The sequence below is a fragment of the Protopterus annectens genome, chromosome 12.part0, assembly GCF_019279795.1.
Source record: "Protopterus annectens isolate FY-2018-M chromosome 12.part0, PAN1.0, whole genome shotgun sequence".
Lineage (NCBI taxonomy): Eukaryota > Metazoa > Chordata > Ceratodontiformes > Protopteridae > Protopterus > Protopterus annectens.
In genome coordinates, this window is record NC_056746.1 from 650,113,709 (window position 1) to 650,137,519 (window position 23,811).

Below are 23,811 nucleotides of genomic sequence, written 5' to 3' on the forward strand. Positions count from 1 at the left end.
TGCACAGCCAACTCAGGACCTTGAACCTGGCAGCATGGCGGATAACCTAGCCAGTCAAGGCACACCTCTCTCTAAAGCAGTGATGGATGTTATTTTGGAGGCCAGGAGGCCTAGCACCAGAAATTCTTATGCAGAAAAATGGAAGAGATTCTGTGCTTGGAACCAGGCACAAGGTTTTGACACGATTGTTCCAAATATTCCTCAGATTTTGCAATACTTAACTGAGATGCTTGATAAAGGCATTTCCTTTTCATCAATTAAAATTCATGCCTCTGCCATTTCAGCTCATTACAATACAGAACCACCAATTTTTTCTCATCCATTACTAAGGCAGTACCTCAGAGGGGCCAAAAGCATAAGACCTCCAAGGAGAGCACCAATACCTGCATGGGACCTCAACTATGTCTTGGAAAAACTCTCACTGCCTCCGTTTGAACCAGCCTCTGCAGCTGATATAAAATTCTTATCCTGGAAAACAGCTCTGCTCCTAGCAATAACTTCTGCTAGAAGAGTCTCAGAGTTACAGGCACTCATGGCTGTGGAACCTTTTATTATTTTCCATCCTGACAGGGTTTCCCTGTGGACAAACCCTACATTTATGCCTAAGGTAGTGTCCATTGTGGCCCTTAACCAAACAATTAATTTGCCTACCTTTTATCCAAACCCACAGAATAAGGGTGAGAGAATTCTGCATTCTTTGGACATTCACAGGCAGCTACGCTTCTACATGTACAGAACCAAAGTTTTCAGAAAGACTGAACAACTTCTAGTGGCATATGCTGCAGGATCACAAGGAAAGCCTATCTCAAAGCAGACTATTTCAAAGTGGATAGACCACTGCATTTGTTTCTACTATTCACAGCATGGCAAATCAGTGCCTAAAGGCATTAGGCCACATTCAACCAGAGCAGCAGCCACTTCAGCATCCTTCCTCAGAGGAGTACCAACCAAAGACATCTTAGAGGCTGCAACTTGGAGTTCAGTGCATACTTTTACAAAGCACTATCACTTACCACTCTACTCTAGATCCAGGGCAGGATTTGCCACTGCAATTCTGCAGGGCCTGATAGCCTCTCCTAATCCTGTTTAGCACCAGCCTCCCAACCTAGGTTTTGGGATTCAACCCAATTGTAATGACTGCAACAGTGAAACACGATGAACATAGTACAGTTGTGTACATACCATAACTGTAGATGTTCGAGTGTATTCACTGTTGCAGTCCAGGTTACCCTCCCACCATCCCCCTTTTCCTTTGCTGGGACTTATCTGTACTTCTCTATTCTATACACCCTATGTGGTGTATTTGCTTGTAGATTAAGGAAAAGTTGTTTTTGTGCATGCATGCTTATTGGCATAATTTAGCCTACCATTTTAGGGGCACCTGACATCTGGGGCAAGAAAAACTGAAAAAAAATGGCATCGGCTGCATCTTTTATACCCCTGGCGCACTGACGTCAGGGAGGAGGCGACAGCAACCGACGCCGGACCTAGACTTTGGAATTCAGGTCAACTGCAGGTAGCCTGCCAGCAGGATAACCCAATTGTAATGACTGCAACAGTGAATACACTCGAACATCTACACTTATGGTAGGTACACAACTGTACTTTGTCAGGAGTATAAAACATGCAGCTGACGTCATAACACCAGTCTTTCTTGCCATGTGGTGCCTGAAGCAGAAGCAGTTCGCAAGTGCTGGTCATCCGACTCCTGAAATTTTCATTTTCGAGTTTCAGAACCTAAGTCTTCAACTAAAAGCTAAGTACCCCATTGGGGAAACTTTTTCTTGCTCTAAACTGATGTCAGTAAAAGTAAATAATTGCATTTCTTGTGGAAAGCAAATACCTCATAAAGATTTTCATTCGTACTGTATTCCTTGCCTAGGCCCTGACCACGATGTACCTCGCTGTCGGTTTTGTGCCTTATTTAAACCACAAACTATCTGTCATCTGTATATCTGCTCTTCTAAATTTTTTGGTGCTCGGTTCAATTATCCTGATATGTCTTCGGTAAGCCATCCGACTACCAACATTCCAAAAAAATGCAAAGATAAAGACAGAGACAGACCGCCGAGATCGCCGCTACTCAGTGAGGTGCTTTTGCAGCCCCTGATACCCGCTACTTCAGATTCACAGGCCTCTACTGAGACACATTCGGAGTCCAGTATGCTGCGAGATAATTCAACTGTGGAACCTGTGGATGTTCTCTACCTTGGATGGGTCTGAAGCTGCTGTGCAGGCACCAGCTTCTGAGGGTGTATTCAGACCTACTGACTTGCATATTAAACTGGTGCCATCTTCTTCTTCAAGGCCTAAAACTCGAACCATGCCTAAAAAACTGATGCCCAGACCGCGTGATCAGGCCTGTATGCCTAAAGAACAAATGATAAGAATGACTGAAGACTTTATTACTTTAATCAGGGGAAGCCAATCTTCCCCCCTATAAGAGACCTATGACTGTTTGCTTATGATACTTCTGACCAGTACTCTGAAATTTCTGTTTCCTCTGATGACCAGGATTTACCTTTATCTACCAATGAGGATTCTGATGCTGAGATTCTATTCCCTCTGCTTCCCCCCACCCAGAAACAAATTCACTTGACAACCTACTTCAAACAAGTGGTTCTTTTGGTGAAACCTTGCATACTGTCAGGGAGCTTTTCCATTGGGAAAGTCAGGATTTCTGTGATTCTAAAAAGAGACTTGGGGATTCCTTACTCCTGCCCCAGCACAGGCCTTTAGCTACACCTCCTGTACTGGACATTGTTGATGATGCCTTTCCGGAATCTAGCATGGCCCCGGACTCTTTACCTCCTGCTTCCAGAAAACCTGATAGATATTATAGGGTTCCTGACTCTCACAAGTTCCTTTTCAAAAATCCTACTGTGGATCAAGAAATCATTTCACAGGAACCCAAGGGCATTAAAGCTACTACTGCCAAAAATCCTATACCCTCTGATAGAGACTCCAGAGTGCTGGATAGATGGGGTAAGAAGGTATACACTTCTGCATCTTTGGCCTTTAGGGCCTTGAATTACCAGTTTCATATGTTAAAGTATCAGCTGCATATTATTGGATTGCTTAAACAGAAAATGATGTTGATTCCTGATTGTGCTGAAAATAAGGATTTACAGGATTTTTTGCATTCTGCTGAACAAGTTGGTAAGCATAAAGTGCAATTCACTAGAGGCATGTTGCAAGGCTGCAGTAACTGGGTCTGTACTTAGAAGGCATGCTTGGCTTAAGGAGCAATCTTTGCCAGATTATGTTAAAGCGAAATTACTAGATGCTCCCTTAAATCAGGGCCACCTGTTTGGCAACAAGGCAGAAGAAGTTCTTAAAAAGATGGAGGAAAAAGCTAAATCTATGCAAACTGTTAAAGACTTTTTACAAGTACAACCTCCAAGATTTAGTAGGCATTGGCCTTCTAAGAATTGGTCCTTTCCTGCCTCTTCCAGACCTTCTCAGTCCAAACCCAGATCCAGCAGAGCACCCAGGCTTCAGTCCCAGGGGACGCACAGGACTAAGCAGTGGGGGGGGCCTCCACTTCCAAATTTGGGAGAAATAAAACTCCCCCCTGTGGTAAACTGTCTCAATGACTTATTTTTAAAACTTCCAAGCACTTCTCAATTGACTGCCCCTTTGGGGGGAAAGATTGCCCTTCATGCAAATAACTCGGGACTCATTACCCAGGACAAATGGGTTTTAAATATAGTGTCCCAAGGATACAGATTTCACTTCCACACGTCACCAACTCCAAGTGGTTGGCCGGATCTACCTCCAAAGCAGTGAGCAGAGGCCCAAAAGCAAGTACTCTTACTCTTAAGCATAGGAGCTATTCAATTGGTACCAGAAGAGAAAAAGGGACAAGGTTTCTACTCGAGATATTTCCTGGTATCCAGAAAAGACAATTCATGGTGTCCTATCCCGGACCTGCCTACTCTAAACACCTTTTTGGTGATTCCAAAATTCAAGATGCTGACTCTTCTCCAGCTGCTTCCTATGCAAAGCAAAGATGCCTGGTTGGCAACACTAAATTTCAAGGAAGCATACCTGCACATCCCAATCGGGGAATCTTGCAGAAGATACCTATGCTTCAATGCAGGCTACACGCACTATCAGTTCTCTGCACTGCCCTTTGGCCTATCTGCTGTGCCTAGGGTATTCACAAAGTGCCTAGCTCCAGTCATTGCATTTTGCAGACAAAGAAATATTCAACCTGGATGATTGTCTAATTCAGACTGAAAACCAGGACATACTTTTGAATCATCTGGCTTTTGTACAGAGGGTGCTAACTTGTCTGGTGTACACCATAAACGAAAAGAAATCACACCTGGTACCCTGTCAGCAAATTTATATTCCTGGGAGCAAGCTTGAATACAACTTCCCAGATGGCTTTTCTCATGCCAGAGAAACAAATTCACTTGACAACCTACTTCAAACAAGTGGTCACAAAAACCCTGCTATCTGCAAGGCAAATACTACAAGCCTTGGGGTTCATGGCCTCCTGCATTCTTCTAATTCCATATGCAAGACTGCATATGAGGAAACTACAATGGTATCTAAAAAGCCTGTGGTGTCAACATTCTCAGGATGTAGAAGCAATGATTCCTATCATTCCTTGTCTACTAGTAGAATTCCTTTGGTGGGCAGAGGCCTGCCACCATAACAAGGGACTGCCATTCACACTACCCCCTGCCTCCCAAACCATAACAACAGACGCATCAGACTATGCATGGGGGGGGGGTGTGTGCACCTGGCAGGGAAGTGCATTTAGGGCAAATGGAACCCAATTCAAATGCACCTTCACATCAATCATAAAGAAATGTTAGCTGTACAGAATGCTCTGACAGCCTTCAAGGACCACATTCTTCCAGGACAATTAATGGTAAAGACGGACAATACCACTGTTATGTGGTACATAAACAAGCAGGGAGGTACACATTCTTACCCCCTCTACAGACTAGCCATGGCATTGTGGAACACAGCCTTGAGCTACCAAGTACATCTACAAGCTCAATTCCTGCCAGGAAAACTAAATACACTGGCAGATGGACTAAGCAGATCCCTCATGGACCCACATGCGTGGAAACTGGAACCAAGGATTTTCAACATGTTGACAAGCAAATGGGGGAGCCCAGATATAGACCTGTTTGCCTCCCCCAGAACTGTCAATTGGAAAAATTTTGTGCAAGGACTCCCCAAAGACAAGCTTGGAAAGTGGATGGAAAAACCTATCAGTTTATGCCTTTCCTCCTCTGCCTCTGCTCTCCAAAGCACTACTAAAGATCAAACAAGACAAACCAAGGATGATTTTGATTGCACCAGCCTGGCCACACCAACATTGGTACCCCCTCCTGCGCAGTGTGTCACTGTTGACCTCATGGCGCCTGCCTCAGACTCCTACCCTGCTGTCTCAGCAGGAGAACCAGGTTCTGCACCCTCAGCTTCAAACACTGAACCTAGCAACCTGGCTAATTACCTAAGCTCTCCTTTACCATCCCTCGGTAAACCAGTGATGGATGTCATTTTAAAGGCAAGGAGGCCTAATACTAGAAAATCTTATGCTGAAAAATGGAAAAGATTCTGTTCCTGGAACAACTCTCAAGGGATGAGCACAGCAGTGCCCAAATTACCTCAGATTTTACAATACTTAACTGAGATGCTTCGCAAGGGCCTGTCTTTTTCCTCGATAAAAATTCACGCCTCAGCCATTTCAATTCATTATAACACAGAACCTCCCCTATTCTCTCTTCCACTGCTCAAGCAGTTCCTCAGAGGGGCCAAAAATTTAAGACCACCCAGCAGAGCTCCAACTCCAGCCCTGGGACCTTAACTTTGTATTGGAGAAACTCACCCTTCCTCCTTTCGAGCCAGCTGCTATTGCAGATTTAAAATTCCTTTCTTGGAAAACAGCTTCCCTTTTAGCCATCACTTCAGCAAGAAGGGTATCTGAATTACAGTCCCTTATGGCAGTGGAGCCTTTCATCATCTTTCATGCGGACAGGGTGTCCCTCAGGACCAATCCGTCTTTCATGCCAAAGGTGGTATACATTGTGGTCTTTAATCAGTCCATTCATTTGCCTACCTTCTTTCCTAATCCACAGAACAAAGGGGAATGGATATTTCACGCCTTTGATGTGCACAGACAACTTAGATTCTTCTTGGACAGGTCAAAACCTCAAAGGAAATCTGAACAACTGCTGGTGGCATTTGCTGCAGGGACAGAGGGGAAGGCTATTTCAAAGCGAACCATCTCCAAATGGATAGGCCATTGCATTCACTTCTGCTATAAGCGCCATGGAAAACCTATCCCACAGGGGATCTGATCCTGCTCAACCAGGGCTGCATCTACCTCCACAGCCTTTCTCAGAGGCATACTTACCAGGGACATCCTAGAAGCTGCTACCTGGAGTTCTGTACATAGTTTCACCAAGCATTATCATTTACCAATTTTCTCTAAATCCAGAGCTGGCTTTGCCATGCTGTCTTGCAGGGCCTTATAGCTGGCCCTAATGCTGTATAAACTCCTCCTCCCAACCATAGCTTTGGGAATCTACCCAAAATGTAATGACTGCAACAGTGAAACATGAAGAACATAGTACAGTTGTGTACACTTACCATAAATGTGGATGTTCGAGTGTATTCACTGTTGCAGTCCTGGTTACCCTCCCTCCACCCCCCTAGTTTTTTCTGGCTATACCTCTACTTTCCTTTACTATGCTTAAAAGCCTTTTTGGTGTATTTGCTTTTGGTTGGAGGTTTACTTTTGCGTTTTTGTGTTTATTTGCTCCCCATTAGAGGGGCACCTGACATCTGGGGCAAGAAAAACTGATGTAATGCCATCGGCTGCATGTTTTATACCCCTGACGACCTGATGTCATGGAAGAAGGGACAGCGACCGAAGCAGGACCCAAGACTTTGTTAATCAGGCCGACTGAGGGCAACCTGCCAGCAGATTACCCAAATGTAATGACTGCAACAGTGAATACACTTGAACATCTACATTTATGGTAAGTGTACACAACTGTACTTTTGGAGTATGAGCCACACAATTTAGTGGATAAAATGCATAGATCTGACGTAGTTTATTTAATTTCATCTTCAACCTGTGGGTTTTGGATCCACATCAGATCTGACACGGCCACATTTTCCAGCTATGGATCCAAGCTCCAGACTCCTCCCCTTACCCATAATGCCTCCGTCTCCCTTCTCCCTTCAGATCTCATTTGCTGCCATAGTGGTTACAAGCGTGGTTTCTGAGCTCCAGCTAGTGGGTCACGTAAGTGAACTAAACTCTTTTTTTTCCCCCCTCTCTGACTTCTTCTATTGCATCCTTCATTTTCACTCGCATCTGCATCGGATATTAAAAAAAAAATGTTCTTCTCCTCTCCTTTTCTATCTGAAGAGCGTGTGTGTGTGTGTGTGTGTGTGTGTGTGTGTGTGTGTGTGTGTGTGTGTGTGTGTGTGTGTAATGTGTGTGCCTTTTGGCCTGTGTTGGGTATGGCAGAAGCCCCTAAGGCAGGGTTTAGGAAATGCACAGAGTGTGGCCATAAGTTATCCCGGGCAGATGGCCACACTCTGTGCATGGTTTGCCTCTGTGCAGATCACCTCAAGTCCCACTGTCCTATTTGCACTGGTTTCAACCCCAGGGCACTTAAGGTCTGGTGAGACAAACTGATACTGAAGGGATTGCTCCCCTCTTCAGGGACTACTGTCCCTTCTTCTCCAGCAGGGATAGCAGCAGATGCTGCTTCTACTTCCTCTTCCCCGGCCTCTGGGACTCAAACTCCCGTGAAGAGGTTCGGGGAATGGGACAAGGCCAAGTAGACCGTTCCCACAAGCAGTTCCCCCGACCGCTCATCGGAGGCATGTCCGCCACCAAATGTTAGGCCTGTGACTAGGCCCGGATGTCCTCATTTACGCACCCCCAGGTTCTCCCCTGAGTCTGAGGAGACTCGTAGCCAGTCCCCAGTAAGGACCTCTCCTACCAGCTCTCCCAACCAGTTTCATTGGCGTCTTCCTGCTCCACCTGAAGTCTCAGCGAAGTGGAGATGGACAAGCTGATGCAGAGATTTATCTGCACCCAGATCCAGATGGGGGCCTTGCCGGTACCCTCTCCCTCTGGAGGGAGCTCCTTGCAACCTTTTTCCCGCCAATAACTCCTTCTCCGATCCGACCAACGGTTTCAGAGTTCTTGGATCCAAGGACTCTTCTGTTCGGCACTGATGGTACCATTGTATCTCGATGCCTGCCATTGCCTTGAGCTTGTCAGATCCGACAGGATCAGATCCGGTCTCTAGGAGCCATAGCCTTGGGTTCATATCCGAGGGGGTGCTGTCTGCTCCGAGCGCTTTGGCTTGGAGCATCCCACTTGGCATCTCGGCTCCTGGAGGCTCAGCTCTGACTCCCCTGTTGGGTCAGAGGGGGATGAACCCCGCCATTACATCCCAAGAGGTTCACTCCCCCTTTGCATTCAACATGGTGGAGAGGGTTCTCTTGGTGTCGAGGCCTCTGACCATTTCGTGCTCGGACTCGACCCAGATCCCCTTCGCTCTAAGCGCGGTTATAACCATCTTGTCATCTCAGGGACAGCCCGTGGTCACTATGCCCCAGGAAGTTCCGATGGAACTTCAAGAGGTTTATGAGTCCTCCTTGGAGAGTCCCCCTGAGGAGGTACCCCGCAAACATAAGCGTAAGAGGAAGCACTTGGACTCTCCACCAGAGTCCCTCACAGAAGACACGGACTTGGATGAATGGGAAGGCTCCCCAAGGTCACCCCCCGAGGATGTCTCCTTTGGAGACATCATGGAGCTCCTTCACCAAAGGGGGGTTGGTCACCCCCCAAACTGACCTCAGACGAGTTCGTGTTCCTGGAGGCATTCGGCTCGAGCCCATCTACCTCTTGGGTGTCCCCTCCTGCTGATCCACTCATGGATTGATAACATCTAGGGCATGGAAGGAGCCAGACACCATAGAGCCCATCCCTAAGCACCCCGATAAAGTATTGAGTCCCCCATCAGAAAGGACGCATTGGAACAAAGGGTCCCTGGTAGATGCGATGATGGTGGAGGCTGCCAACAAGAAGGAGCTCACTCAGGAGAGCTCCACGATTCATCCCCATGATCAAGAGCGATGGACCATTTTGGGAAGAATCTATATGCTTCAGCGACCTTCTCAGTGAGGGCGCTGAACTATGTGGCATGTCATTAGACACCAGAAAGATCTAGTGAAGGAAATCATGGAGTCTACCCCAGAGTCCTTGTCAGCGGAGGACAAAAAGACATTCTCCGTCCAAATGGCCACCCTAAAAGCGGTTGCCAACATGTCCATGCGACTGCTGTCTCATGCTATAGAGGGGGCCGCAAGGGCGGCCGGGACAGGTGTTGCTATCAGGTGTCACACCTCGCTCCGGTTGTGTCAATTTTCGGAGCCCTTCAAGTTGTTTTTCACCAATGTCCCCTATGATGGTGCTTCCCTCTTCAGGAAGTCAGTGAAAGAGACGAGTGAGAAGGATGGAAGACACTGTCTGCCATCGGGATCCGCTTCTCCTCTCCTCAAAGATCCTTTTCCAGGAATCGACGAGGAACGAAGAAGATGTGGTTCCGAAAGTCTCCGGCATTTTCCCAAGACACTCAGTGTTCTCCATCCCCCAGAGGCAGGGGAGGTCAAAACAGATGCCGCCCAAGAGGCAGAGGGGGGGGGGGTTCCTAGGAATTTTGGGTTCCAAGAACCCTTTTCAGAGGGACCTGGGCAGCAGCCCTGAGGGTTTGCCCGACTGCTCATCTCTGGAGGCAGTCAGGGGTCACCTGTCGCTACACCCGAAGGCATGGGAGTCCATTGCAAAAGATCGCTGGATGTTGCGAATCATATCCAGAGGATATTTTGTTCCATTCAAGGAACATATCTGTCAGAACAAACTCCCTCCAGACATCCTACCCGTGCAACGGGAGGAGGCAGCACTAGAAATAGGAAAGCTGCTGAAGAAACGAGTCATCTTAACTGATCCCCCCAGACCAATCTGGATCCGGCGTTTACTCCAGATTCTTTTCAGTGCCAAAAAAGGGGACCTCAGACCTATCTTGGATCTGTCCACATTGAACGTGTCCGTAATCAAGACAAAATTCTGGATGCTCATGCTTCAATCTATCCTGCCCTTTCTGCAGGCCATAGACTGGATGTGCTCAATCGATCTCCAGGATGCGTACTACCATGTCAAAATGGACAGGCGCTCCCTGTGGTTTCTTCGCTTTCGGCTGGGAGCCAATCACTACCAGTTCAGAGCCGTTCCCTTTGGTCTCACCACAGCCCCCAGGGTGTTTACCAGAGTGATGGCGGTTGTAGCGGCTCACCTGGGGCACCAGTGTATTCAGGTCTTTCCGTACCTGGACGATTGGCTTTTTGCTGCCCCCTCAGAGCATCTACTGTGTCATGCCATGGATTACTTCATCCAGTTAGCGAACAATCTGCTTATTGCCATCAATTTGAACAAATCTTCTCTAGAACCGGTCCAGATTCTGGACTTTATTGGGGTACGTTTGGACACTCTTTAAATGAGGGTTTTTCTCACCCCGGACAGGATACACAGATTAAGATTACATTTCTTACAAATTCTTCATGCTCAAGTCCCCACGGCCGCATCAGTTCTCAGGGCATTAGGTTCCATGGTGGCCACAATCAATCTCTTGCCGTTGGCTTGCCTTCATGTGAAACTCCTTCAGTGGACACTTGCGGTCCAGTGGTCCCTGTTAGACCTTCCTCTCACCTTTCCAGTGAGAATCTCGAGGGCATGCAGGGACTCCCTTCAGTGGTGGATTCAATCTCCAGATATCCTCAAGGGATGTTCATTTCACCCTGTTTTTCCCAAAACCACAGTGACCACGGACGCCTCCCATTTAGGGTGGGGGGGGCACTGCTCGGGGAGTACGATCCAAGGCACATGGTCCCCCTCCAAGACTGAATTGCATATCAACGTTCTAGAGATGAGGGCAGTTCTTCTGGCATTGCAGGCACTTCATGCCCATCTTTCTCTTGGGGCGATTGCCATTCAGACAGACAATATGTCATTAGTCTGGTACATCAATAAACAAGGGGGAACCAGATCTTATTCCCCTCTTTCGAGAAGCCATGAGAGCATGCGAATGGGTGTTTTCCACCTGCTGCTTACTTGTAGCAACGCACATTCCGGGGGGCGGTCCAACATTCTAGCTGACAGGCTCAGCAGATCGATCCTGATGCCTTACGAGTGGTCTCTGAATCCTTCAGCAGCAGAACAGATCTTTGTAAAGTGAGGTCAGCCTTGCTGCAATTTCTTTGCATCTCCTTCCAATGCAAAATGCAGCGAGTTTTTCGTTCTGAACCCCCAGAGACACACTGGTTTGTGTTTGGCCTCCTGGTCTCCTCTATGATTATCCTCCACTTCCCCTTATGCCCAAGTTTCTTCAGAAAACTCGAAGCCTGCAGAGCATGATTATCCTCATAGCCCCATTCTGGCCTTGCCAGGTTTGGTTCCTCTCACTGTGGTCTCACCTAGTTGTTCCTGCATGGACGTTGGATCCGGTTCCGGATCTTCTTTCTCATCCCTCAGGGATCCCTCACCTAGATCTGGACAGTCTGAAGCTCATGGCTTGGCTGCTCTGGTTCCCATAATTATCAAGAGTCCCGGATTGTCATCCCCTGTAAAGTCCATTTTGGTGATGGCTCACAAATCCTCCATCACAAAGGAGTATTGTAGTAAATGGAGACTTTTTCCATATGGGCCACTCAGAACTTTGGATTCTTTCACGGCTCCTCTTTCAGCGGTCTTAGATTATTTGGCCAGAATCTTCCATCAGAGTGCTAATTCTTCCACAGTTAAGGTGCAACTGGCAGCTATCGCTAATTTTCATGTGAGGGTGACTGTCTTCCCTGGCTTTTTCCAAACTTTGTAAGACCTTCCTTAAGGGGACCTTTCTACTTAGACCTCCGGTTAAGGACCCTATGCCTCCGTGAGATCTTACCTTAGTGTTACAGGCACTGGATTCTGCACCCTTCGAACCTGCAGCATTGGTTGCTATACAGTTTTTGACATGGAAAATTGCTTTCTTGGTGGCCATTACCTCAGCCAGAAGAGTGTCAGAGCTTCAAGCTCCTTCTTTTAACGTGCCTTACATGATCTTTCACAAGGATAGAGTGTCATTGCGTACTATTCCATCCTTTCTTCCTAAGGTGGCCTCAGAAGCCAATATTAACCAGATGATAAATTTACCAGTTTTCTTCCCCAACTTGCAGAACAAAGGGGAATACAAGTTGCATCTGCTTGATGTTCATAGACAACTGAGATTTTATTTACATAGCACGAAAACCCTTTCGCAAATCTGACCAGCTATTCATGTCTTATGCTAAACCTTTCTTAGGCAAGCCAATTTCCAAGGTAACAATTGCTCACTGGATTTCCTTGTGCATTGCTCGAGCCTACAAGGTAAAACGTAGGTCCCTTCCAGGACAAGTGAAGACACATTCCACCCAATCTATGGCTATGTCAGCTGCCTTCTGGTCTAGGGTGTCTCTGGATGTTATCTGCTCGGCAGCTACATGGTCCTCATCTCATACCTTCATTTCTCATTACAAGTTGGATATTGTGTTTTGGAATAGAGCATCCTTTGGCTCTGCGGTGCTCCAGAATATCCCTCCATGAGGGCCACCCAGGAATTTATGGTAGCTGGGGGCTCTGTCCCACAGGTTGAAGATCAAATGAAGTAAATTACTTCAGATAAAGAAGTTATGTACTCACCACAATGTTCCATCTGAGTAGTTGTACTTCATTTGTCTTCAACCTTCCCCCTGACCTTATCATGGAGGCAGGCTGTGTTTAGCTTGTATAAAGTGTATGCCCTTTGACTCTGTCCAGGACTGGGAGTGTCATGGAGATTCCTGTTATAATAAGGTGATATTGGGTTGGGTATATGATACCTTTTAGGCAGCAAACTCCATCTGAAGGGAGACAGGGGGCATAATGGGTAAGGGGAGGAGTCTGGAGTTGGATCCATAGCTGGAAAATACGGCTGTGTCGGATCCGATGTGGATCCGAAACCCACAGGTTGAAGTCAGATGAAATACAACTGCTCTGATGGAACGTTATGGTGAGTACATAACTTTTTTTTCACCTAAGTCTTGAATTATTTCCTGAGCATAGTCACTTTGACAAGTGTTCTTTGCAGTTCAAACATGCTACACATAACTGTGTTGACCATGCTTTTTTGAATAAGGACAAACCATATTCTCTGTAATTTTTCTTTTTCTCTTTCTCTCTTCTTTGTGGACTGTCATCAGCATCAGGATAACTGCCTTTACAAATGTTTTGAAGTATTGTAAATAGGCTAGATCTTGGCTATCCTAATTTTTTTTACCCAAGACCAAGTAGCAGTCTCTGCCTATGTGCCATTGATGTCTTTATAAGTGACTGCCATTGAGTCCTGCATATTTGATGGCTGAGGTTGACAAAATGCACCTGCTTTCAAAGCAGATTGGTGCATTGTATTCACAAATGCTTGCCTTGACATTTGTGACAAGGATCCAGGTATAAAGAAACCCTGCTTCATGGTGCTGTTTGGTTTCCTAACCACTGAATAGAGAAGAGACTGTTATTTGGTAAAACATTGCTCCCCACATTTTCCAAGGTATAGGCAAAAACAGATAATCATTCTTGTAACTCAAATCCATTGTTTTCAAAGACGTCATACGGCTTTGTTCAAAGAACTACCTTATTAGGCTTTAGTGTCCATTGTGTCCCTCTTCTTTTGAGTGTTGTCTGAGAAACTTGCTAGGTGGCCTACTGCTCAACTTGAGATTTTTTTTAATATTCTTTACCAAATGGGATTGGAGGCTTTCTCATTTTGAACACATTTTAATGCTTAAGGGGTTTATTCTGTATTTTTTAATATTTTCTGTACATGCTGTTGATTGTTTGGATCTGTGTTGTAGAACAGACTGTGGTTGTGGCATGTGGAATATTTACATCTGAAGTTGCATTTTCATTCTTATTTCAATCTGTACTAATAATTTTATTACTGCTGTTACTTAATATCCCATCTCTGTCTTCCTACGTCAGCTAGTTTTATTGACGGTGAAAATCCTAAAAGATTCAGACTTATTAAAGGAAAAGAAACCTAAAAGTTACAACCTAAAATATAACCTTCTGTAATACGTTTTCACCTTTTACATTCTTTACTCATTAGAACTGCAAGTGCATCAAGTTGTGGAAGTTAGATCACTACTCTAGTATCTGATAACGTAAGATAATATATACAGCTACTGTATAACACTCCTTATTAACTCAAGGTCAAGAACTCAAGTTTCATTAGGGAGCACCATGAACCTATACAATTTCATTCTTTTGTTATGTTACTGAGTTGTGGCTCAACCTAAATATTTTTGGGTTTCAGTCAGCTCCACATTGTTCAGTGGCCACATTCTTCTAAGAATAATTTGCACGCTTTTGATGAATGGAATTAGGACTTTGTCTTCTCTTAAAGGCCAGAACAAAGTCAAGTGTCCAAGTACAAAATCGCTAGAGCCCTACCCATGATACATTATGTTCCCTTTCTGAAGGCTCCCTAGAGTAAGTTTGGTAATTAGTTCTTTCCTGTGTGCACTGCATCCTACCCTGACTTAGATGTGCCTTGCTCTTTGTCATTATCCCTGTGCATTTTGTGAAATGGAACATGATGGAAGCTTGCAAAGTCAACATACATAATTTCCTTTGGTGTGTACTGTTTATGTATGTGCTTTCTGTCTGTCTTACATAATCAGTATAAATGGTCATCTCTGTATTATGTTACCACCATTTTTGGCTCCATTTAGAACTGTATTGGCTCTCTTTGCAAATGATGCTAACAGTTTAAGGAAATGGTTTTATTTTTCATTGGTGTTAATTTATTTTAAGCACATTAATTTGTAAATTAATTGTTCACTTTCATGTAAGAATCTGTAGATTTCATTTGGTTTAGTATGAAAAGCTTTGCATTGTCTTAAAAGAAAATATATAAATAATTAAAGATGTTTGTAATACAAATGAGTTTATAAGTGAAAAGAAAAAACAGTGTGGCTTTTGAACTTAAGACTTCAGCATCAGAAGGCTTCCTCTGCTAACATTGACAGTATATAAATATATTTTAAATACTTGTGTGTATGTACATACACACACACACACACACACACACACACACACACACACACACACACACACACACACACACACACACACGGTGGATTTTCCAACAAATTTATCTTTTTCTGCCTTTGTATGTATTATGCTGATTTTGTTTTTTCACTTCTCTTATTCCCTTTTGCACTTAATTTCTGTCATTACTTGCCAGGTCTAAGCGGTCTTTATTTCACTTGACAAAGTACCAGATTACTTAAGTAATTTGTTCACTCATTCATTCATTCTTTGATAATAGGGGGATACCATAATAACCCATCCTTGCCTTCATTGGGCACATCAGAGGTATTAATTCTGAACTGGGTGCCAGTATACACACACACACACACCCACACCCTTGTGGGCAGGTTGGAAGATTTACAGTCAAGCTACAGGATGTCTTTGAGATGTGGGATGATATCAGATCACCTTGTAAAAAGATCACATGAATGCAGGGGTGAACATGAAATCTCTGCACAGAACATACTTCATCCTGGAAACAAATTGGAAAGATTAGTGCTGTAAAACATAGTACTAAAAGCTGTGCTGCCCTGTTTACACAATTCTGCAGATTATATTTTCATAATTTACGTAAAGGATCATGCAAAATCTCTTGTGAATTGTAAAAGTAAATGTATTCTCATACTTTGCCTTTGTCACTCTTCCTTGAGCCTCTCCAAAATATGTTTAGCCCTCTTCCTTGAGCCTCTCCAAAATATTTTTAGCCCTCTGTATATATGTGTGTGTGTATATATATATATATATATATATATATATATATATATATATATATATATATATGTGTGTGTGTGTGTGTGTGTATATATATATATATATATATATATATATATATATATATATATATATGTATGGATTTGTATCGCTTCACTGAAAGACCATTTCATTGACACCCATTTCACTAAGACCAAATCACCTAAAGTTCATTTTACCTAAAACTCATTTCACTGACAAGTAGTACTCTAAGGCAAGTCAAAGGTATGTGTCCTTTTCCCCACTGTAGTGCAATCCTGGTTTATAGGTTCATAGGTAGGTACTAGGCTATTGGCCCTAGGGCCTATATAAGCCTAGCCAAATGGTACCCTGGCTTTCATCACCCAAGAAAATTATTTTCTTGTGCCCCTGTCGAGCAGAGCCATAGAAGTGATACCCGCAGTGAATCTCCTATCTCCTATCCAATCATCAAGATTTTTCTTGAAGAATGCTAATGAGGAGCTTTGTTTGACATAGATAGGTAGTCTGTTCCAGAGTATGGGATAGTCTCTGGGACAGGAATCTATCACTCCAGCATGTTCTGTTTATTGTGGTGACAAGGTTTAGGTCCCTAGAGCGTGTAACTTGGAGGGATTGGGATTTCTTTAAATGGAGCATGTCCAACAGCTCTGGGTTGGACATAGCTTTGTATGTTGGGCAGAGATCACCTCTAAGTAGGCGGTATGCGACAGAGTAAAGCTGGAATTTTTTGAGACGGTCTGCATAGGGCATCTGTTTGAGGCCAGTAATCTTTGTGAGGTATTTCTGCGGCCTTCCCAGTTGTTGTAGATGTCTTGTGAGGTACAGACCAAAAGGGGCGTTGTACTCTATCAAGTTGACAGAAAACACCAGGAAGGACGTGACCAGAGATGGTAGAGTCAAATATACAGACCAGATACACGAATTTGACCTAGGTTTCGTCTTTATTATACAGACTTCTTCAGAATATGAACACATTTAACCACTCCATTGATGTTATATACACTCATACACTACAACAAATACATCCCACCCCTTCAATTACCCTATCAGACAAAGCTCAATCTAACAAGCATATCCTAAATCTAACTTCATTAACCCTTCGAAGTAAAAAACTATACTTTCAATCCATCTCCACAATATTGTGTTACATATCAAAATGTGTTAAATACACAAAATGTAAATGTAAAATAAACATTTTCATATACAATCAACTAAACACTGTTTATGACACCCAATGTTCTTAAATTACACAACAAAATAATATCATAATGTCTAAAAAACAACAATAATAGTTAATCATATAAAAAATATAAAATTAACTTTCATGAATTTTGTTAAGAAATGTAAAAAATTATTTCTGGAAAACACCATTCCATAACAATAAGAAATAAAAAAACTTTCTTAAAATCTTTTTATAAATAACATTTTCAACCCAAGATGTGTTTTAATTTTAATAGGGGCAATATGCTAATGCTATCATTAATTCCTGGAAATACTGTAGCATTTAATGCCAATTGCCATCTCATTTCACAAATATCAAGATGCACATCCAATACTGCACCCTGACCATCCTTTTTTATTTGCTGTATTACACAAAATCTAAATCTGTGCTCTGGATGTTGCTCTATGTGCCTAACTAGGGCATTAGTATTTTTCATGTGCCTGATATCCAGGATGTGTTCGCTAACTCTATCCCTGAACATCCTACAGGTTTTCCCTATATAAAAAGCTGGACAACCTTCACATTTAACCATATAAACAACATTTTTAACATGACAATCAAAATGGTCATGTATACCAATAACCTCTCCCTCAATAATAATTTTATCACCTGTAACAAGAATATATTTACAAACACTACATCTACCACACCTAAAATTCCCTTTACTCCTGTGTGAATTAACATTCTCCCAACTGGAGTTTGCAGCTGACTCAAGCAATTGTTTAAAATGGTACCCTGGCTTTCGTCACCCAAGAAAATTATTTACCTGTGCCCCTGCCGAGCAGAGCCATAGAAGTGATACCCGGGGTGAATTTCCTATCTCCCATCCAGTCATCAAGATTTTTCTTGAAGAATGCTAATGAGGAGCTTTGTTTGATATAGATAGTTTGTTCCAGAGTATGGGATAGTCTCTGGGACAGGAATCTATCCCTCCAGCATGTTCTGTTTATTGTGGTGACAAGGTTTAGGTCCCTAGAGCGTGTAGCTTGGAGGGATCGGGATTTCTTTAAATGGAGCATGTCCAACAGCTCTGTGTTGGACATAGCATTGTATGTTAGGCAGAGATCACCTCTAAGTAGGCGGTATGCGACGGAGTAAAGCTGGAATTTTTTGAGACGGTCTGCATAGGGCATCTGTTTGAGGCCAGTAACCTTCTTTGTGAGGTATTTCTGCGGCCTTCCCAGTTGTTGTAGATGTCTTGTGAGGTACAGACCAAAAGGAGCGTTGTACTCTATAATGGGTCTAATGAGTGACAAGTAGAGGGGAACAATGACCCCTTTTTTTCCTGGATGAGAAACCTTTTGTGATGAGGTGTGCCACGTAGAAGGATTTCCTGACTACTGTGGCGATGTGATTATCAAAGAGACTACTGTCCATCTGTATCCCAAGGTCTCATCACACTTTCAGTGTTAAGTAGACTACCGCCTATGTGGTAGTTCATGGGTACAGAGTTTTTACCAAAAGGGGTGACAGTGCACTTTTTGGCATTGAGCTTGAAGCCATGGCTTTGACACCAGGCATCTGACTCAGTGAGGCCCTTTTGTAGGATGTCCACATCATTAGGAGTTTTGATTATTGCTCCTAGTTTGCAGTCATCTGCGAACTTCGTTAATCAAAGACCTTCGGTTTTAGCCTGTACTTCAGAGAAGTAGATACCAAACAGGAGAGGACCCAGGACTGAACCCTGTGGTACTCCACTTGTCACTGGTCTGAAGTTGGATTTGGTGTCTGCTACTTTCACAGTGTGGGTTCTGTCAGTGAGCCAGTTGGCAACCCATCTTGTGACATAGGGATTTATACCTAATTTAGTCAGTTTATCTATGATTCCAGAGTGGGGGATGGTATCGAAAGCCTGGGCGAAATCTAGATATGCTGTGTGAACCACCTTACCCTCATCTACGGCTTTGGTGACCGCTTCAAAGTAGTTATCAGGTTTAGGAGACATGATCTGCCTTTTACAAACCTGAACTAGGTGGAGTCCAGAGTTTGGAGATTACCAATGTCATTGTTTATAAGTTCCATGATGATACGTTCCATAGCCTTGCAGACCAGGCTTGTCAAGCTAATGGGGTGGTAGTTCCCGGGGTCCATGGTGGCTCCCCCTTTGTGGAATGGGATAATCGTTGGTGTGCGCCATTCAGTGGGCACAAAGCCTGAGGTGAGGCTATGATTGAACATGGTATTTAGGTGGGGTACCAATTTGTTCTGTAGTTCATGTAGAACGCAGCCTGGGATGTTGTCAGGTCCCATGGATGCTGTGTTCTTGGCTTTGGAGTGTGTGTTTTTTACCTGTGCAGCTGTGATTACAGGAACTTTGCATTCTTCCAGTATAGAGATGGGCACTTTAGGGGATGAGAGGGGGTTAAAGTTAGCACTTTACCTATCTGCCAGGATGTTGGCAATATCAGTTGGTTCTGTATATTTAGTGCCATTGTGCTGTAACTCAGAGCAGATCTGAGTGTTGCCATTGAGATTCTTGACATAGCTATATAATGCTTTGTGGTTGTCTTTAGAATCAGTGGCAGTTTAGTTTTCGTAGCTAGCTTTGGAGGATTTTGTGAGGGAACTCAGCTTCTTACTGAGGCTGACCAGGGAGGTCCTCCAATCATGGGATTTTACTCGTTTTTGCAGCAGTTTCTTTCTTCTGTTGTAGAGTTTGTTTATGGCAGGGGACCACCAGATTGGCTTCCTTTTTTTTGGAAGATAGCATTTTGGTTCTGTTAGGGATTGCACGATCCATGCACTTGTGTAAGTGCTTATAAAGTGCATTTGTGTAGGATTCAGCAGTCATACCTCCATTGTCCGTCAGCATGGGTGTCATGAAGTTTGCCACTTCTGTCTTAAGAAGCATGAAGTTGACTTTGCAGACATTTTTTACAGTGGTTTCCCTAATGGGGGGTGGGGATGTCTAGGGTGATTAGCTTGTGTTCAGATCTGACTAACGAGGAATGTACCTCTGGTGTGGAACACTGGTTGCCCATGTTGGTAATGACCAGGTCTAGGACATTGCTGCCCCTGGTGGGGGTGTGGATAAGTTAATCCAAGGCGTTGGAATTTATGAATTCCAGAAAACGTTGAGCAAAAGAGTTGGTACATGAGTAGTTTTCCCAGTTAATGGTGGGGTAGTTGAAATTGCCCATTATTAGGGTGTTAGGTTGTACCGTAATATTTTTTAGTGTATCAAGAAATGAGGAGTGGGAATCCTGGGGCATAGTGGGGGATCTGTAGCAACCTGCAATTTGGATGCATTATGCTGAGCAACTAGCCTGGAGATGTGGATATCCTTAATGAATATGGACACGCCTCTGCCTTTAATGTTTCGGTCCAGGTTAGGTGGCCGAAAGGTATGGTATGAATTATAGCCTGGTAATGCAGGGGGTGCTCTCTGGAGCCTTGAAACAGGTCTCTGTCATTGCACAGATGTCGATGTTCTCCATTTTAAGGAGTGCCTCAAGTGAGTGCATTTTGAAGTTTAGACTTCTAGCATTGAGTACCATTACCCTCAGATATTGCTTGCTTGTACCTGTTACGGTGGTGAATTTGTCATTTGAACCTTGCCTAAAAAAGGCACTATAGGGGGTGGCAAGAGCAGGAATCCCAAGGGTGGCAGGTGCAGGCCATCTCTGGCAAAGCATTGTGGTTTGTCGATCATGTCATCCCAGGCAGACAGATACTGGATCCCCTTAGAATGACACCAGAAGCTTGGCCAATTTTTGAAGTCAATCATTTTGTCCTTGTACTGTGGTATCATTCTGGGTGATGGCAGGATGCTACTCAGGGCTAGGGTCATACCTGTCTGGACTACAAGATCGGACAGCTCCTCCATGTCTTATTTCATTTAGTGCAGGGAAGTACATCTGAGGTCATTCACACCAACATGGTCAATGACAGAGTCATATTTGTACTTGTTGTGGAGTGACCTGAGTGCGTGCATTATGTGGCAGATCCTTGCACCCGACAGGCAGCTGACAGTAACTTTCTCCTTCGTGTTAGTATATATAGTTAGGAGGGGTGTGAGGGGTGTGGGGGTATAGCCCTTCACCTGGTTGGGTTTTACCAAATAATGTAAAACATAACCAGACAACATAAAACCAAATTAAGTGGGTCACCCCCCATTGTAGTGGGGCTGAGCTCCCCACACACCCCTTAACTGTATATACTAACACCAGGATTGCACTACAGTGGGGAAAAGGACATATATCTTTGAATTGCCTTAGAGTAGTACTTGTCAGTGAAATGAGTTTTACTTGAAATGAACTTTCAGTGAAATGAACTTTAGGTGATTTGGTCTCAGTGAAATGGGTGTCAGTGAAATGGTCTTTCAGTGAAGTGATACAAATCCATATATAAATATATATATATATATATATATATATATATATATATATATATATATATATATATATATGTGTGTGTGTGTGTGTGTGTGTGTCTATGTATATATATGTATATATGTATATGTATATGTATATGTATATATATATATATATATATATATATATATATATATATATACACACACACACACACACGTAAACGTAGATATACATATACCTCTCTAGTTTAATTTCTCGCTGGGGATTTTCTTTGCAGAACAATTTGTTACCCCAGAATCATTTGCTGTTTAGAGAGATTGTTAGGATTCATTTAACCACTTCTTATAGTAGCTAATTGACAACTTGGTTGTTTAAACAACCACACTCACTATGTGTCTGTTATTTGGATGCTGCTCATCTGAATGTTTGACATTTGTACCACTTTTGAGACTAAGGCCATTCAGGGCTACAGAGAAAAATTAATACTGAAAATCTTGCTTCCCCCTTAGACAGGATCTGCTTCTCAACTTTCCACCTCTTCTTCTTCTAGACCAGCTTCAGTTTCCTCTGGGAGACCAGTGGACATGAATAAGGATATTGAAAAGTCCAAAGAATGAGAAAGATATGAAGAGAAAAGAGTAGAAAAGACTGATTAGATTATTCACATCCAGCACACAAGACTTCCACTAGTTACTCAAATCCAGTCTTCCTCACCTTACTCAAGCTTTTATCTGAATCCGGTGAGTCCAAGACCGCAACCTCCAATCCTACACGAATGAGAGTACTCCAGACCTCCACTGGTGGCATCGTCCTTGAGGTTTATCCGGTCTGTCAGAAGCCTTACCGAAATGGACATTGATCGAATGATGCAGAGATTTTTGAGGATGCAAATGTAACTAGGAGTTCTCACAGCACCTTTCCATTTGGGCACTCAGAGTATGGGTCCAACTACCCCTCCATTGATATCTCCAGTACTGCTTAACCATACATCTGCATACTTGGATGTGACTTTGCAGAAGGCTTTAAGACATCCTTCATCAGTGCCCCTTTTAATGGTTCCACACTGTTCAAACCCAAAGTCAGAGAAATGCTTCCTAAGAGTGAACATGATGGGAAAACCCCGTCTGCTGTTGGGATCCAATTCTCTACCTCTCAAAGGACCTCTTCTAGGAACCGAAGGGTTGATAAGAAGATGTGGTTCAGAAAGTCATGAGGTTATCACCATGGCACTCTTGGAGTTAGGACCCACCTGGGGCAGAGTGAGAGGCAACTCAAACAGATGTTTTCCTAGGGGCAGAGGCAGACCACATAATCAGGGTTTTTCTGGTCCCTCTACCAAGAAACCCTATCAGTGTTCTTAAAAAGTTACCTGACTACCACTCTCTAAAGGCAGTCGGGGGCACTTATCCTTGCACCTACAAGCCCTTCACGATATTACAACAGATTCTTGGGTGAAAAGGATAATCACCAGAGGCTATACCATTCCCTTTTCTTATCCTCCAAAAAAAAATTCCAACAGAAGTCTTTAAGTTGTTAGAAAAAGAGTCATCCAACAGGTCTCCCAAGACCATCTAGAATCTGGAGTCTATTACGGGTTCTTTTTCATTCCAAAAAGACAGGGGACCACAGGCTGATCTTGGATCTAAGTCTTGTCAGTCAGTTTGTAAGACAAGACGAAATTCCAGATGGTCACAATGTAGTCCATATTGCCTCTTCTGAGGAAGGACAATTGGATGTGTTCAGTAGATCTCCAGGATGCCTACTATCACATAAAATTGAGACATGATCCATGAGAATTCTTCATTTTCAGCTGGAGGCAATCATTTTCAGTTGAGAGCAGTGTCTTTTGGTCTCACCACTGCCCCCTGGGTGTTCACAAAAATCACAACATTTGCAGCAGCTCATCTCTGCAAGTGATCCAGGTATTCCTGTACATAGAAGATTTAGACGATTCGCTCCTCATTGCTACTTTCAGGGATCTTCTGGTTCACCATTGGGACCTCTTGCTCCACCTTACACAGAAACTGGGAGATACAGTCAGTAAGCCCAAAGGTCACCTCTCCCCCAATCAGCACATAGAGTTTATTGGATGTCACCTCAACGCAGTCATTCAAATTACCAAGCTCCTAGACACTAGAGCACTTTATCTTCATCTAGTGGCCACAAAGGTCATTCAGCATTCATGTCCTCAAGCAAGGTTAATCCCTCATTTGCTAGGCTTGGTGGCCTCTATGATTATGTTAGCTTTGCTGACAGGGTACCATATGAGGGTACTCCAGTAGACTCTCTCAGTTTGATGGTCATAAAGTCTTCACCCCTTTATACCAGGATTTGCCTCACAC